Source organism: Lethenteron reissneri, chromosome 23 (assembly GCF_015708825.2).
Source record: "Lethenteron reissneri isolate LAM-NWPU_2019-01 chromosome 23, ASM1570882v1, whole genome shotgun sequence".
Taxonomy (NCBI): domain Eukaryota; kingdom Metazoa; phylum Chordata; class Hyperoartia; order Petromyzontiformes; family Petromyzontidae; genus Lethenteron; species Lethenteron reissneri.
In genome coordinates, this window is record NC_083801.1 from 6192609 (window position 1) to 6210397 (window position 17789).

Genomic DNA, 17789 nt, shown 5'->3' on the forward strand with positions numbered 1-17789 from the left:
TACTAGCCTCACAACTGCTTGTTTAGACAATGCAATTGTACTACTCAATACAGATAGTCGGGGTCACCTGCAGCTGAACATGATGTAAATCACGTGGAAAAAGGCATCATATGTTGTTATTTATTATTATTAAAACAAGTGGGTAAAAATCTACGAAATTAGCATAATAAACGGTAATATGAAATGGGCAGCTGGGATCTATGGTTATCTGACCATGATCTGTAACCATCTTGTGGTCACCACTGGCCCTGCAGAATACACACCCTACCAGTTCGGGGTGGAATGTTATCATCATCTCTCATTATCGTTTATTTGTCATACCGAGCTTCACATGCGGCATAGCCTTAATGGGCATCAACTCGGAACGATGCATCGATTTATAAAAAATTGTTGATTCGTAAGCTCACCGACGTGTGCGTTGCATCGTGTTGCTAGGAATCAACGTCAGAAGCCGGACAATAAAGTGCGTAATTCTGAGAGTAACTCCAAGGGCCATACTACATAATACATGTCTTTTTTGCGGGTTAGATCGTGTAAATATATAAATGTGATGTATAAATGTGTCGTTAAACCAAGGCCGTAATTATAAATATTCAAATATGCTCAAAATGTCCCCCCCAATATATTTCTATAAAATAGATTTCTGTTTAAATGATTGTGGTTATGGTTTTACTTTATTAGTTCCTAATCTCTGCCATTACATACAATGAAACAAGAAGAAGAAAAAAACAGAGCAATGTAATACAATACACTATTAGACATTATTGTAAAAAATAAATAAAAATCCATCCTATGTATTAGTGATTATTTTAATATTTTAGGCAGAGAATTCGTTTTCAAATTTAGATTTTTTTTCTGGGGGGGGGGGGGGGGGGAGACCTCCTGGAAGATTTGGTTTCCCCAATGTTGCCTCCATGGCTACGGCCTTGCGTTAAACCCACCACCACCACCGACACAACCAGTTAGGAAGGTTTGTCACATTACCCATGAAACCTGTATTATGGATATTGGTCGCGAAAGCCGACGTGTTAAGCAAGCCATACTACACTCGCCTGCGCAGCGTGTGGCTTAGCAATGCCACAAGCAGACCAGCGAAACGACACGTGTTCATCAGCTGCTTGTGTACTTCGTGCTTGCTGGTGTCCATTGGCCACAGCGCTGAGCAATGTTACGTGCCTGTGCAATTCTCATCCAGTTTTGATGTTGTCTGTGATTCCTGTTGCTTTTTGTTCGTTTTTAAAATTTTACAACGTAAGTCCCAAAAAAATGGTCTGGCTCTATTTTGAATGAACTAAAGAGAGGAGGACGGCCTGTGGGTTTCCTGTGGGCAGCTTTGATGTCGAGAGTTTCACGATGAAACCCACATCGGCTCCGAAGTTTCTCGTGGCGTGAAGGCTGCGCCACAGCTGTTGGGGCACCCCGGTGTCAGCAGGTGCGGTGCAGAAGCACCTCTCGTCCTACAAAGTCAGAATTGCGGAAGTTCCCTTCGCTTGAACCCCCGCGACGTATAAGTGACGTGAACTTCACTCCACGCGGTGCACGACTTCCACATGCTGTGACGTACGCGTTAGAAGAGTCTCAAGAAGCCCTGCACATGGCACGAGCTGTCGGGACGAGAAAGCCGATGTTCCCGACAACAGCACGCACTCTCGTGCAACGTGAGCCCAACGCACAAAGCATCCGGGCTGAGTTCAGGCTGCAGGCCAGAGAGGTCACTCTCCGCTGAGCCAGAAGCTCCTGCCACTGATACTGCTGCTGTTGCTGATGTCACTGCTGCTGCCGCTGATTTCTTCCACGGTGGCATTGGCTCACCAAATGAGTGCAGGGCGCCACTGTCGAACGCTGACATGACACATGGGAACAATGCGAATCAAGAGCGGGAAGTTACCCGCTGGAGCTAAACAGCCTTCACAGCAGTGTATTTAAACTGGATAAGCATCAACGCAACAGGACAATAATAATAAAGGTGGGATGTTTAAATGAGCTCACTAGGACAAGTCTGCTTTTATGCCCTCTGCAACATATGCTGCCCTTTTTGATGCTCATTAGAAAAGCTCTGCCTCTACTAACATCCTCCACGTGGCGCATGACTCTGCGCGAGTTTGTTGGTTCGAGTCATCGGAGCCATTGTGTTGGACATGAGATGGTTATAAATAACGCTTGCACATCTGGTTCCAGAGATGCTAATCCCAGTGCATCGTGCAAACACAAGGCGCAGTCAGCACGCCGCATGCAAACAAAAAGACACAAACCTTCGTTTTTAGCCTCATAAGCTGTACTTTAGGTGCTGTTCATGAGCCCCTATTAAGGCCAGCATGAGGGGTGGTGGCACAAAAAAAAATCCCAATCACAGCTGCCTTTGTCTCCCCAATACCGTCATTCACGTTACACCTGGCGCTCACTTACAATTCGAGTTGTCCGAGGGGAGGACGTAGAGGAGAGGTTCACATCGCCACCTGCGTTAAGCATGGCCAGAAATTAAACTCCACGATGCTGGGACTGTAGCGACACACCGGGCAAACGCTCGCAACCTGCCTAACACACACACACACCATTCTCTCTCCCTCCCGCACCAAGTGTGCTCCGGGTCCAATTGTTGGGGGATAAAAAAAAACAGTTATTTTTGGCCGGAGATGAGGAAGTGGAACGTGAGGGGCTTATTTTTGGGCCGAGCTGGCACATCGAGTGTTTCGGAGCTCATCCGCTGAACTTTATTCCTGCCGCCGCTGCCTCTCGACGCTCGCTCCGGCGACGGCGGTCGTCATAACGAAGCGGCGTCAGCTGCGCAGAGCAAGCGACGGCAGGGCTGCTGAGACCCGACACAAAATAAGTGTAATATTTAAAAATACTTAAAAAAAAACACGCTTTAATGAAATGTACCGTACGAGTAATGGCAGAACTCCACGACTCGATGAAGTGGCCCCGAGGCTTGCCATAGCGTAAGGGATTGTGGTGATTTACAGCCAACGTGAGTTGAGCGTGGACAATTAGACCCAAGCCGAAACATAACATAGAAAAAAAGATTGCTTAAAAAAATATATTTTATTTTTTATGATAGAATATAGCATTGTCATCAGTATGACATACGTATACCAAGTTTGCAGTCGATACGACATTGGGAAGTGTGTTAGAATTGAGTTACAAGATTTGAGGATACGACAACAGAGTTGAGGATACAACAGACAGAGTGAGTTCAATAAAAAGCGTGTAAAATGGAAATGTTCACACGCGCGCACACATTGCGTGCACTGCAGGTTAGGGGGTGCTGCCCCCACCCCACCCCCCCACCGGGTGTGATCGTGAGCACGTGGTGCTTGGAGTGCAGAGGTCACCGGTTCCGCCGGTTCACACTCTCCCGAAGGTTCTCCCAGCAGTTATAAATGAGTTCAACCACAGTGAGAAGATTGGTAGGTGGCGTGTTGCGAGGTAAAATGTGTGCACTCTTGCCTCCTCCGATTTGTCGGACCAGCATAGAAAAGCAGGTCAAAAATCCTCTCGAAAGTGACATAGACAAAGATCCCCCGTATGGCCTTCATAGACTTTTTGGGGAAAGTGCTGTTAAGCGAGCACCTTTGAATGCCGGAACCTGCACACGAGAAAGGTGGGTTGGCAAGCACCACGCCTGGCCGCCTTTGTATCCCTAGCAACGATGTTTTCACACTGCGCCAGGTATTCATTTGAGGCCGAGTCGACCTCGGGGAGACCCAGGAACGGTTCAGTTACTCATCACTATTGTTGGCCGTGAGCGGGAATCGAACTCTGGTCAACGGGTCCGAAGCGCAGTGTACTTTTTGCGGAATTAGATGGCTTTGGGAAGCGGTAATTCAGCAGGCCGGGCGTGGTCCTGGCCACCTACCTCCTCGTGTCCCGCGTCAGCCTTCATAGGTCCTCGCTAACCACACTTGCCCCAAACGTTTAAGGCTACATGGGGGATCTTCGTCTTGGTTCACTAGCAGAGGCCTTTTCGCCAACTGGTGCACCGGCAGACAATTTCAGGCTGCACCTTCACCTTTTTCAAGTTAGGATCTGCATAAATAGTTGAGACCTCTACACATACTTAAATGTGCGTTGAGCAGCAGTGCTTATCTTGATATGCGGTGCTTTGCCGGTGGTGGAGAGTCCACATCACTAGGGCGGGCACCAGGCTCTCGATTGCAAAGCCAACGTCGGCTCTTGGTCCCAGGGGGATGATGGGCTACGTTTCCCAAAATAATACATAAAACACTGAATAAGTGTAAATTTCTGCCTAATTTTTATTTTCATTTTTCCATTGTTGTATTTTTTTAGTCTCTGAATACAGCATACATATATTGTTTGGAAATAACGTAAACTCAAATGTCTAAATATTGACTCGATGAAAAAGCAGTTTTGTGAATATAATTGTAACTGCATCCCGTCCAATTATAAAACATGGCAACATTTTGAACTTCACAATTATAATTGCCATTCAGTTGCACCAATAATATTAGGAAACAGTTCTATTTGTATTGATTCAGGAGACACTCGTCTCAATAGTCACGAATGTAAACATCAAGACATGAGTGCACATCTTAGGGTGTTGCGAAGCCAAAACCTTCCAAGCATCTCCGTGTTTTTCCATGCATTTTATTTTTGCCTTAAGTTTTCACAAAAATCTCTCGAACGTAAAATGGCACGCGGCTGTCATTTACATCCACGACCCTCATCCAGTGGTGGCGGAGTGCATTAGCACGCCAGGGGTCACCATACGCGCGAGATTACCACTGTTGACTTCCACAAAGCGCTACTTATGATTTACTGACCTCGGAAGGGACCGATGGGTTGATGGGGATTTGAATTCACTTAACGTGTGATTGTCATTCACGCGATCTAAGCAGAGTATTACACCTGGCTGAATATATCTTGGTTTGAAGCTTTCGTGACTGCAAGGATTCATATTCTTAGGTTTTTTCGGTAAAGTCACGTAGGTAAAACTTGATACAGCTGTCGTGGCTGTGACGGTTCCACCTGAAGACGGAAGCTTGTGTTGCCTCCGAAACGTCGTGATTTTTATTTTTATTTTATTTTACTTTTATTAATTTTAATGTTTTACCTACGTGACTTTAACCTAAGAATATGAATATATCTTACATCATAAACGCATCCTGTTTTGCATATGATGATCATATTTCTTTGTTTTTCTACAAAAGATGTTCTAAACATTGCGACTAATTTGGGAAAACGTACTGCTTGAAATATTTGACGAAGTGCTTTTGTTATACAATTTTTAGCAGGTGGGCCCGCAACCTATTTGCTGTCCTGCCTCCTACAGCCACCTATGTGTCTCATGCACACAATGGGTCCACTTCTGTGTGATCCACCAAATCCCACCACCAACTACTCTGCACGACGGCATCATGCTCGGCTATTTTATTAATATTGGTTTTTTTTGGTCTTCTAGTCAAATACAGTATTATTATACGATATAATATTGTTCGATACAATATATACGTGTACACTTATATATTGCGCCACAATCTAGAGTGGCATCTACACAAATGATGCCCCATATGTAAATTGCATGCTGATCATTTCTGACCATCTGTTTTGCTTGGAAGACATGAAAGGTATCCTTATTAAATTCTTCTCCAAAGGGTGCTGCAATTTAAGGATCGTGACTGACGGACACTCAGTGAGAAACAGACACTCAGTACTAAGCTGAGTAACATCACCATCATTAACACTGCTGACATAAACAACACGGCTGTATAACTTAAACAATGACAGAAGGCAAATGTTTTGGGCGACAGCCTTTCTTCAGAGGAGAGAAGACAGCTGGGTGATTTTCAATGAAGGGTGGTAATCTGGAAAAGCGATCGACTCGGTCATGAGGTCATGAAACGACCACTACTTCTTGGCAAGTCACCAGAAGTTGTCCTACGAGACTGGCCCCCGCCATAGGAATGAGGAATATCCACTGATTTATCAGGGTCGCCCAAAAAAAAGTTATGTAATGCGGTTTGTTTGAGCATTGGGGCACTTTGAATGGTTCAAGTTCAAGTTCATTTATTAGGTATAGCCCTGTGAGCCATTCGGCTCTTGAATCGGGTGCAACCGCAACAAACAAAAACATGAACAAGAAAACATCTTAAAGTAACTATGTGACTATGTGCGTCTTGTGTCCAAGCACACGTACAACCACTCCTAAACGAGGGCCTCCTGACACCTTGCAGGTCATAAGGTGAAGGTGGGTGGGGAGGGGACAATGTAGTTTTCTCTACTGCCCACAATGCCTATCGATTACACCTGCCGTTTGTGCAAGGTGGTCACTCATCCGAGTGCTATCCAAGCACAAAGCCTGCTTTTTTGTCCATATACCTGCAACAACCTTCTGAGCTGCTAACCGCCTATTCCCTGTTAGCCAAGTCTCGTGGAAATGCCTGGCTCCTGTAGATCTTGCAGGGGGGTGAAGGGAGGTTTGTGCGAAGGTGAAAAGACAACACAGTTGCCAGCGTGAGACTCAGAAAAAAAAAACGATCGAACTCGCATTACCTTTGTTTAACACAGTATCTTGATGCTACCAGGGACATTAATTTCACCTCGTACAAAAAAAAAGAGGAACATTAGTTTTATTTGATTCTGATTTAATGTCACCGATAAAATTGGGATCTTTCAACAAGACCCATGATTGAAGCTGGATGAAAATAATAATAGATTAAAACATGCATTTTAAAATACCTACAAAAACAACAAAAATAACGGAGTGGTCGCTCTTAGCAGTCGAGCTCCCTAAATTAAAAATGCAATACACAAAAGCCATCGCCAGCGCAGCTGTTGGGTCCTCTGGGCTTTGAGCCAAACCTGACTTGGGCCAGGGCCACCTGGTTGAGAAACACTGTGCTCTGCAGGCTTACTGGCCCACAAGGGCTAAAGAAGACCAGTAGATTATTATGATGAGAATTACCACGGAAGGGTCCATGCCTGTGGACAGTGGCACAACAGTGTCATATCTTGCTGACCCGTCCATACTGGGCATCTGTGAAAAAGAGCTTCATAGCTAATCGGATTCCTCCAATATGAATAGAGATTCTGATCCTGAATATTTTAGAGCCCTTTGCTGACCAGTTGGTATACTCTTCAGATGCTTGTGTTGGAATCGGATGCATGTCATACATTATTGTTATTATTTTAACATTCCAACCTTGGAACCTCTAGGAAAAGATTCTTAAAAATTCTGCACGATTTTCTTGGTAAAGATTTCAAAAAGTTGCCACTTTTCTATTGATTTCTTTACTCATCCTTATATTGCAGTCACTATGAGTGTATAATATTGATTTACTGAGAGCTGTTACTTGTTTCACATACCCACGGCTGCCTGTGTAAGAATCTTTTTTCACAAGATCTGTCACATCTTGGTTAATATATCCTAAGATTGCCTTTGGAGATTACTTTTCCTATCAAAACTTAGTCACAAGAATACCATGCATCATGTAATGAAATCTTCTGTCATGTCTCATTTTTCTGAATTATGGTTAGAAACCCCAGGTCAATAATTCTAGATTTTTTTTTTATTGCATTTCTCTACCCAAAACCTGGAAGCATTCGCAGTGTCCTACTTTGTTACTTTTCAATAAAACAACCTTTATTTAACCAGCTGTGAGCACATTCTGCCAAGATGCATCTAACAAGGGAGAACTGGTTAAAACACAAGAAGAAAACTACGAGCAATGGTGGGATAAGAATTGAAGTAAATGGAAGAAAAACTATTACATTCTGAATTCATCAAAAAAACACCCAAACTGAAATCTTAAACATGCTGTACTAAAACATTTTATTTGGTGGAGAATAATTTAAGTATCAAAAACAAATCTTACTGAAGAAATTGATAATGGGTGGTGTCCATATTCCTTGATGGTCTTGAGTCAGTAGTGGCAATTCTACATTCATATTATGTGAGCCAATCTATGGAAAGACTAACTTTTGACCTCAGGAAAAGTGGTACTCATTGTATTGCCTCAAAAGGGTTGATAGGATGGTTGAACCCTGGCCAAGATTGTAATCTCCCACCTTATAATTGTGAAGTAACATCCATCTCATATAAAATTCTACCATGTAATATTCTGATGGAACAAGTTGCATTAGGTCATCGCATTTCATTTATCCGTGAGTCAATGACAATTTCATAATTCTAAACTAAACCATTTTGTTTACCAGGTAAAGCCCACAGAGCTATTAGCGATTTTCAGAGGTGATCTGGCCACACAGTATAGCTTATCGGAGTGCCTTATATCATAACATATTTGGGAATATATAGGAGCAACCAAATAGTCTAAACGCATGTGTCTAAATGTGGAGGGAAAAACCAGAGGATCCAGAGAAAATCCACGCAACCACCACGGTAGAGAGATGATACGCAAACTCCAAATATACAGGCATTACCAGGGTCAGGATTGAACCCACGATCCCCTGCATAGCAGGCGAGGGAGATAACATCTCACCACCATGGCACTGCTAAAGAATACCTCTTAATTACTTTATTTCTCCCCCACCCCTGTGGAGTATGTATTAAATATGGTGATGTATATGTGTAAACAGATGTCTACTCTGTGGGAGTGTGTACATGTGAAGGTAATTGGTGGCACGGTGGTTAGTACACTGTGCTAAAAACCTGATGAAATTAGTTTAATTCCCAGTAATGGCTAATATCAGTGGAGAGTGATATTGTATGAGTTGGTCATGTGTCTCCTCTAGGTTGACTCAGCTTTGAATAAGTATTTTGTGCAATATTTAAACATCAGCACTGGGGAGACATTGGCGACCAGTTGTGGTGTTGATCACAAAATCCCCTCACACATCATGCAGATATTAATAGGTACCCGCTGACAACACTTGCCCCAACAGTCTATGCGCTAAATTATACAGATAGGAACAACAGGTTCCACACTGCCCACCAGGGATTATTTGTCTGTCTGTCGTGCACGAATGCGCTGTCCAACCAAGTTCCTACCTGCCCACTCCGAAGGAACGTGTTAAGTGCGTGCTAAGTAAACATGCACAAACCAAGAGGGCATACTAACTGCAGAGTCGTGGCCTAACCGGTGCAATCCCTGTCGACTGTCCAACAGCAGTGGGCTGGACAATTTGGCAGAAGTGGGTAGAGTGGCTGTGGAGCAGGAGCAGGAGAGACAGGAAGTCTCCATGAAACAAACACGGGAGTCAGATGCAGACACGCGAAGGGATACGCGGAGCGACGCGGAGAGGGAAAGAGGGATATGAAGGGAGAAAAACTCGCCGTGCTGTCATAGGGAGGCAGTGGCCAGGCTGAAATGTATTCTGAAGGAACGTACCGCTCTCCCTTCCTTTGCATGGCGTTCGAAGAGCAACTCACCAACTATTACAACCGTGCGATTGAGATTCGTCACCTATTCGATGGCAGGAGTATATGCCACGTAAAGAGAGTCCGTGCCTCCTGTATGAGCGTGCGATGGGACGGGGGTTGGTTATTTGATGGCAGGAGTATACGCCACGTAAAGAGAGTCCGTGCCTCCTGTATGAGCGTGCGATGGGGCGGGGGTTGGTTATTTGATGGCAGGAGTATACGCCACGTAAAGAGAGTCCGTGCCTGCTGTATGAGCGTGCGATGGGACGGGGGTTGGTTATTTGATGGCAGGAGTATACGCCACGTAAAGAGAGTCCGTGCCTCCTGTATGAGCGTGCGATGGGACGGGGGTTGGTTATTTGATGGAAACAGAATGCACTGCACCACATTCACAACAGGGCAACTATTTCATTTTAATGATAATACACATCTCTAAGGCACATTTTATACATAGCTCCCAATTTATGCTGGCAGACGATTAAGTGCACAGCCACTAACCATGTACTCTCAACTGAAAACATATTTTTTTTATTTTACCAGGTAAGGCACACTGAGCTACGGAGCTATTTTCAAAAGCGACCTGGCCACAAATGAGATATATCTCAACGAAGTAAAACGAAACAATTTGTTATTTGACCAGGTAAGGCCCACTAAGCAATATACTGTAGCTCTTTTTCCGAAGCGATCTGACCACAAATGACAGCTCAACGAAGTAAAACGAAACAATTTGTTATCTGACCAGGTAAGGCCCGCTGAGCAATACTGTAGCTCTTTTTCCGAAGCGTTCTGACCACAAATGACAGCTCAACGAAGCGGCTTATCACGTGGACATTTGTAGCAGCCAGAATATTCGAAACTCTGAAGGCCCATTGCCGGAAACGTCACCTATCATTGATATGTTTTTTTTTCCCATCACTTATTTACCAACGTGTTGAGTGTGTAGAGTGTGGCGTTATTTGTACTTGTGCACCGACTGTAGGATCATATTTGCCACAGAACGCTGACGCAATTTTTTTTGCTCGGCCCGACGACCCTACACCTGCCGTTTGTGTTGTTGGGCCACACCTCGAATCACTCCGGCCCATTTCTGTGCCCGGCAACTTGGGATACGTTCTCGTGTTTGTAAACAGGACGGTGAACAATTGCCATGCTGTACCGTGGTAATCCCGATAAAGGCATGACAATGAATTCTGGTTCCAATTTTTGGACCTGCGGATAAAGAGAAAGTTATCGATGGGGGGGGGGGGGGGGGGGGGGAGGTTTCTGCACGGAAACGCCGCCTCAAATTTGCAAGCAGAAATACTGCGTAGTCGAACATTTTTTTCTTCTTAAAAATTAGCAGACCTATTTTGTAGCACAGTACTGTAAAGTAAATACATGTGCTGTGGTCTATTGTTTATTAAGAGGCTCGAAAAGCTTGAGACTATGTTGAACTTCTTTGCACCGTACGTAGCCAACCACGCTAATCGGAGTACAAATGCAGGAAATGAAACATTGTTTTAAATACTTGTTTTTTGGATTAGCCAAAGAGGAGTTATTGAGGGACTTCAATGTGACGTTCACGTACGCGTTGCTAAAGTCATTGATGCTGCAAAGAGCAACTACGATGCTTTTGGAAGACTGCACAGTCATGCGACAGGAAATTATGTTGGGGAAGATGACATCACCTCTGACATGTGACTGCTGCAGTTTGTTGACAATTTGAGGCAGCTGACAAAGTTTGTTGCCCTTCTTGACTGGTCTTGTAACCCCCCCCCCTCCTAAACACAAACTCAACACCTTAATCCATAACGCTCAGCTTGAAAAGGAAATTTATATAAAAGTGGTATTGTTAGAGGTTAGCTGTGCATCATTTACCGGACAATTTTTGTTCCTTTGCATAATTTGGTCCCGGGAACATGGGATTTCCAACACTCACTCGGGGCTACCATCCCAGATGAGCACACCCTGTTTCTCGTTTGAGCATAGAGACACTCTTCGTTTAAAACGCAAATATTTCATTCCGTCTCAGTTGCAAATGCGACATATTTCACATTCATGGGTCTGGGAAATTGCTCTGGGAAAAATCAAAAACCAAACGTTAGAACATCTTCACATCAGGCCCGCCTCCAGCTCGTGTCGAATGGGCAAGGCGGCAAAGAGCTGCTTCGTGGGTCACCATGACATTGGTGTCCCGCCGTGCGCAGTGAACTTGGGCCGCTCAAACGCGACATTTGGTGGTGCATGGCACAACCCCATCACCTCCTTGCGCCGGCCCCTGCTCCACGCTGCAATTGTACACCACATCTACGCCTCTATATCAGGAACGAAACAGTTAGAATGATGAAACTAGTTGTAATTACTGGCGAAACGTCGTACTCAGATTGTAAATGTTGTGGCTTGGCTCTTTCCAACACACCGGTTAGTGCTGTACTAGTATAATACACTATACACTACACTATACACTACTATACACAATACACTACACTACTACACACTACACTATACGCTACACTACTATACACTAGACTATACACAATACACTACACTACTACACACTACACTATACACTACTATACACTACACTATACACAATACACTACACACTACACTATTATACACTACACTATACACTACACTGGTGTGCTGTACTAGTGACGAATTGGCCACGTTCTGTTTACGTGACAACCCTTACTCGTTGGCTGTGTCGGGTGGTGACGGGTTTTAACGACACTTTTATATATTTACGCGATCTAACCCCCCCCCCCCAAAAAACCATCTATTATGGAGTACATATTCCTTACAATAACAACCGGCCAATTCTCCTGGCCGATCAGACGCGCGAGATTTACCTGCGAGACGCCTCCCCCCCCCCCAAAACCTCCCACCTATGGGGCAGGCGCCCGTTGAAGTTGACTGGCGTCATCATCACTCTCCAAATCTCGCGCCCCCCACTGGCCGCTCTCACTCATTGTCTCGCGATATTAGAGGCCTGGGATGGCAAGGCAAAGGAGTGAAACCGTCGCCCCCCCCGCCGCCCCAATGCCACGGCTGGGGACTCTCATTGCTCACGTAGTAGGATGTCGGACCTTTTGGCATATTTGTGAAAACCGGTTCTCGGATGATCCTGAGTCAGCCAAGCTAATGTCTGCCATACTCTTCAAGTGGTCGTGGACATGTAAAATGAGTTGGGGATTTTGGTCTTTACTGCGTTGGAGGTTGACAGGGGGTGTTTTATGGACTGCGAAGTTTGTAAGGGTGTCAACATTGAATATACCGTTAATTAATCACACATGCAGCTGACTGGTGAAGTGCATTCTGTCTAACAGGGCCTCCATATGTAGTAATGTAAATAAATGTACTTGTTCATCATCATAATCATAAGCCATGATCAATCCGCAGCTGAATGAAGGCCTTCCCAAGCTGCTGCCATTTCAAATGACCCACCTTGCACCTGCGCACGCGTTGATTTCACGGCTGCATCTGAGCGTTGGACGACGCTCGGACGTGTTACGTGCCTTGGCTGTCACTTTAACGTTATTCTTGACCATTGGCCATCGTACCTTCATGTAACGAGCAATCCCACTTACATTTCTTAACAGTTTGGATCGTGTTTCACACGGGCGTATGGTCTCTAATTCACGTATTCCGCTTTCTGTTTCTCAATGCAATACCAAGAGTGCATCGCTCCACGCTTCTTTGTGCATGCGGAGATACTGTCCTACGTAAGCGCAATCTGCTGTGTTTTGCGGTGGTGTCCCTCAAACAAATACATCTCCAATTATAAAGCGAATTTCTTCTCCATGATCTTAGTTTTGCTCAAATTTATCACGAGCCCCACTTTGCAGTCTTATTCGCTACATTCTCGTGTTTCCTCTAGCAATCTAGTTCTTTGCCACTGGATGTTATAATGACCATGTCATCAGAAGATCCGAGATGGGTAATCTTCTCTCCATTCATATGTAAACATTTGTGTCTCATATAATGTCTGGGAAATATCGCTTAATGTCACAGTGCGTAACTTTGGCGACTGCATGTCAACTTGCGAGACACTCCCTTTCATTTGTATTTTCGTACTTTCTGCAAATGTTCTTAGCGAAGCTGTTCCATTTTTCTAAAAAAAATTTTTGTTTTGTTCAGGCCTCGGTTTGTGAGAGTTTGGATGACAGCATAACGTTCCACCAAATCTAATGCTTTTTTATCATCTACAAAGGCCAGGCATAATGGTGATTGACATTCATTGGTCTTTTTCAGAATCGGATTAATGTGTGGTTGATGCACGGAGAGCCCTTTCCAAAACCAGCCACGGAAACAACCTGCTTACACCCGTGGTGGGTTGGCAAATTCATAAAATACCATGAGAGCGTCTTAAAAAAACATTGTGTAACAGTTGAATAGTAGTAGTAATAATAATACAAATTAAATCTTGACTTAAAGCTTTCGTGACTGCACAAAATTAATATTCTTTGGGTCTTCCGGTAAAGTCACGTTAGATTGGTTCAAATTAATAAAAATAATATAAACAAAAAACTACGACGTTTCGATCGCAACACAAGTAGTCGTCATCAGGCGAAGAGAAAGGGGGGGAGGGGTGGAGACCCCTTGTTTTTCGATCGAAACGTCGTAGTTTTATTATGATTTTATTTGTATATAATCAGTTATTCCACTGCCGCATGATGTCCTCCCCACGCTGTTTGGCCATAACTCGCCACTCTGGTCAGTGCCAGTCGTCGGTGAGAGGGGGCACCACGACTGGTTCAGATACCGTTCACCACCGATGTTATCCATCACTGGGAATTCAACACAGGTCACCAGCTTCAGCGCACAGTTTTATAATCACGCGTCATCGCCGTGTTAGAGAGATGTAGGTTTTCGCGGCTCGATGCACGAAAAACTCTCCCGAAATCTACGTTATCGGGAAAGCGGTGGCGAGCGCTGCTCCCTTCTCCTATGCGACGTTTCACAACCCACGTCAGAGGCATTTTCAGGCAGCGTTTGAGTTAAAGAGTTCACTTGTTCAACCGTGGGCTGCAGGCGATATCCGCAAAGACATCAACAATGCAGAGAAGAGTGCCATTGTGTAATGTTACAGTCAAAATTTCTCCCTACCCACCCCATGGCAGAGAGATGACTGCATAGTGCCGTATCACAATGTAAACAGGGTTTATATTCTTAGGTTTTTTCGGTAAAGTCACGTAGGTAAAACATCAGAATTAATAAAAATAAAATAAAATAAAGATCACGACGTTTCGGAGGACGTTTCGTGATCTTTATTTTATTTTATTTTTTATTAATTCTGATGTTTTACCTACGTGACTTTACCGAAAAAACCTAAGAATATGAATCCTTGCAGTCACAATCTTCATCTAATGCAGCTTCTCAGTATGATAAAGAAAATGAATCCAATGACACATGCAGTAAACAAGACTGCAATGCAGTTGAATGTATAGTTTTAGCATGCATACCTTGAGTTCATCTGTTCGATGAGTGAAACGAAACATTAAAAGGGCTGCTTGTAAATGGCTTAAGCTTTCAGCCGTATGAAGCTGCTTTGCTTTAGATGTGTTGCATCGATCTACGTGCGATTGATTTAATTGAGAATATCAGTGAATCGGTCTGCTTATTCCAGGCTAAAGAACAAAAAGCCTAATGTTCGGAGCACTCCGAACGGAAGCGTGCAGTACGAATACAATGTTTAGCTTAACATTTTTGAAATGCAATGTTGACACCCTTACAAGCGTTTGTCTGTATTTTAAACGAATAAAATGCAAACGACATATGCAATCACAGAGAGGAAAAGAAGATCCTGATTTGGCTCAGTTGACTGTGCTTCCGTTATTAATTGTGCAACAATCGCTGAAGTGGCAACAATTCAATTACATATATACGTTACGCACACATTTGCACATTCAGGAGAAAAATGATGTACGAGAATTTGTCCATCCGCTGCTGGATGAAGGCCTCTCGGTGATACGTTGGACAAGGTTAGTGCAGGCTGCTGAAGGGAGGCCCGAGGAGCGGTTTAGCCATCACTTGCAACTGATGGTTTCTGTGGCTGGAAATCGAACTCAGATCAATTATCTTCTTGGTTCTTTCGGTGAAGTCACGTAGAAGGGAAGTAATAAAATAATAAAAATAAAACATAATAAAATGTTATTTTTATTTGTATTATTTTATTACTTCCCTTCTACGTGACTTTACCGAAAGAACCAAGAAGATGAATCCCTGCAGTCACGAAAGCTTTAAATCAAAATTCAGATCAATTAGTTCATAGTGCCGTATGTGAACCACTTTACATAGTTAAGTAGATATGTTTATAGAAACTGCCAGACACTGTATATATAAAACCAGTAGCAGCCTTTGTGTTATTTATATCAGACATAGTAGTCTACTCTATGAGAGACAAAATTCTAGGTTCCCTCGGGATAAGCGGTCAACATGAGCCTCAAGCCATTCAGAACGTTGGGATGGCTCTGTCTTGTTAGAGCAAAACCAATCAACCTTCGGTCTGCAATTTTTAGGAGTCCAAATGTGAACATTTTCATTTTCAAAACGGTTCTAGTTATAATAGACCTTCCTGTATTTTTATTTGTACTAAATCCCACCTCTTTAGCCCTTCATAAAAAAACACCAGTCACTCAGATGGCCACAATCATCTCTCTACAAGTAATGACGATGGTTTCCTATCATGGGAGACTACATGCATACGCGTGCGTGCACGCACGCTGGTCATATATGATATCTGCGAACGAGAGGCCGTACATTCAAACCGTGTTATGTGTTGTTTTGGATTGTGGGAAATGTGGCCAAAGTGTTACGTTTCATGTTACATTAGCAATGTTCTTTTTTTGCGAAATTGAGTAGGGGGTTGATGTTGTGGGGGGGTGCGAGGGGTGGGCAGGGAGCAGGGGAAGGGGGTGGCACTGCGGAGAGGAATGCGCTGACGTGTTTAACCTGAAGCGAAACTTCACGAGCTTACATTCAAACGTTAGTCACGCCGCGCAAGTGAATGCGCCACGTTGTGCTATGGACATTTTATAGACACGAGAGCCTCACCGAAACATTGTCTTTTGACGGGCTCTTTCATTGTGAACTAATATCCCCCCTCCCCCCACCAATAGCCTTAAACTTATAAACCTATTTTTGCGTGCACTTTCTGATGCCACAAAAGTGTGATTAGACTTTGCAAGTGGGGGGGGGGGGGGGGGGGAATACTCGACGCAGGTACCGTTGGGCCTTGTAGGAGACATGTGGGAGATGAGACGATGTTTGGTCATCTTTGGCGATATGCACTGAATGCGTTTTGTGCATTCTTATTGGTGAATCAAAGGAATGTTTGGATCAGCTGGAAAGTTCCAGCACAAAGGCACCCATGGAGACACATTTGCAGGGCCTTTAAACGAACTGTGTTTGGGGGAAAGTAGCATTTTCCTTTGGTGGGATTCAGTGATAAATCAAGTTTTGTCTTCTTGGTTCTTTCGGTAAAGTCACGTAGAATGGAAATAATGGCATGCGTTAAAATGTGCACGTCACAATTTCATTAAAATGCAACCTCTGTGTATGCATATTAATCAACTTAAAACAGGCTTCTCAATACGCTATTAGCAATGGTTAACTTGCAAATGTTTAACTGAGACATGTGTTAATAGAGGCAGTAGTAATTTTTCAGAATGCTACGGTGTAGTTTGATTAGGGTGGAGAGCTACAAAGATAATTATTATTTAAACTGAATTCGCATTGTACTAGTACTGGCAATAACTTGATCTAAGTTAAGCTATATATTATTGGTCATCAGTCAATGAAACCTGTACAATCAATTGTTTAAACAACATTGTAAATTGGTAACCTGACGATCTTTGCAATCCACTTCAAGTGTTCATTATACTGAAATTAGACTTACAATTGTCATCAACACCGACCAAACCCAGTCGTCACTCCCCGCCATCTACACCGCGGCATACAAGCGAACTTGAAGATATTTGATCTTATAATGTATTGTGGGAGGCAGTAAATGGGGGCTTTATATTTACATCGTTAGACCCTTCATTTGTTCATCTCTGAGTGAGTCTTTCAGTCACAGCACCTACTTTTGTAATGATGTCAGTTGCACACAGAGTTGAGTCGGGCTCATTTCGAGCCGGAATTAATTTGGCGCATGTGCTATTGCTGATACATAATGACCTAGGAAACAAACAAAAAACAGGTCACGGGGGTTGTTTGATTATACTTCATTACGATGCTCAATTCACGTTGGTTTGAACGGCTTGCCATGAATCTAGAAGCGTAGGCCGTAGAGTACAACAATAGATGTGTTTTCTCTGCACTGCCCTCTGTTGATCACCGTGTAGCACAACCCCACAGATATGCCTCTGACCAGATGACATGCGTGTTGGTCATCCATCGAAATGCTATCCGGGTTCAAACTCTGCTTAGCTTCCAAAATCTGCTGCATTCTGGGAAATGTTCCCCGAGG